We start from the raw sequence: 514 nt of genomic DNA on the forward strand, positions 1-514 counted from the left end.
CTGGGCCCCTCGGAACAGCCCTGCAGCACGTCGAGGCTGCTCAGCCCACGCACCGGGCTGCTGAGCCTCTCGCCAGGCACTAGCCACATCTGGAGGAGACCGCAGGCCTGTGTCCTGGCCACCTGCCCGTGCCCTCCCCAAAGCCAGGGTAGCAGGTGGCCTGAGACAGGCTGGAAGGCGGCAGACACTCCTGTGAAGGCGCCTGGCATCACGCCGGGGTCAGTAAGGGAGGAGCTGGGCATCCCCCTCGCAGGGCCCCCTCCCTAGCCTGGACAGAGAATGCTCTGGAAGCAGAGGACAGGTGACAGGGGAGCCCCCGCCCTTCCCCAGCGTTTAGGACAGGCCTGGCCTGGCCCCTGCCTGCCCCGTTTCCACAGCCCCATCATCGGCAGAGCAGCTGCGGCCACCCGGGCCCAGGACTCACGTGCTGCTGGCTGTAGCCTTGCAGGAGGAGCAGGTGCGGTGACTCGTAGAGGGAGTAGCGCATGGTGTCCTGGCCGGGCTCCTCGGGGCC

General features: G+C 68.7%; 1 protein-coding gene across 1 annotated transcript in view; it reads right to left on the reverse strand.

Moving 5' to 3' along the window:
* Positions 1-514, reverse strand: part of RADIL (Rap associating with DIL domain) — a 52,356-nt gene that overhangs the window by 26,695 nt on the left and 25,147 nt on the right. The gene's annotated exons all lie outside the window — the stretch shown is intronic.

Source organism: Pteropus vampyrus, unplaced genomic scaffold (genome assembly GCF_000151845.1).
Source record: "Pteropus vampyrus isolate Shadow unplaced genomic scaffold, Pvam_2.0 Scaffold90, whole genome shotgun sequence".
Taxonomy (NCBI): Eukaryota; Metazoa; Chordata; class Mammalia; order Chiroptera; family Pteropodidae; genus Pteropus; species Pteropus vampyrus.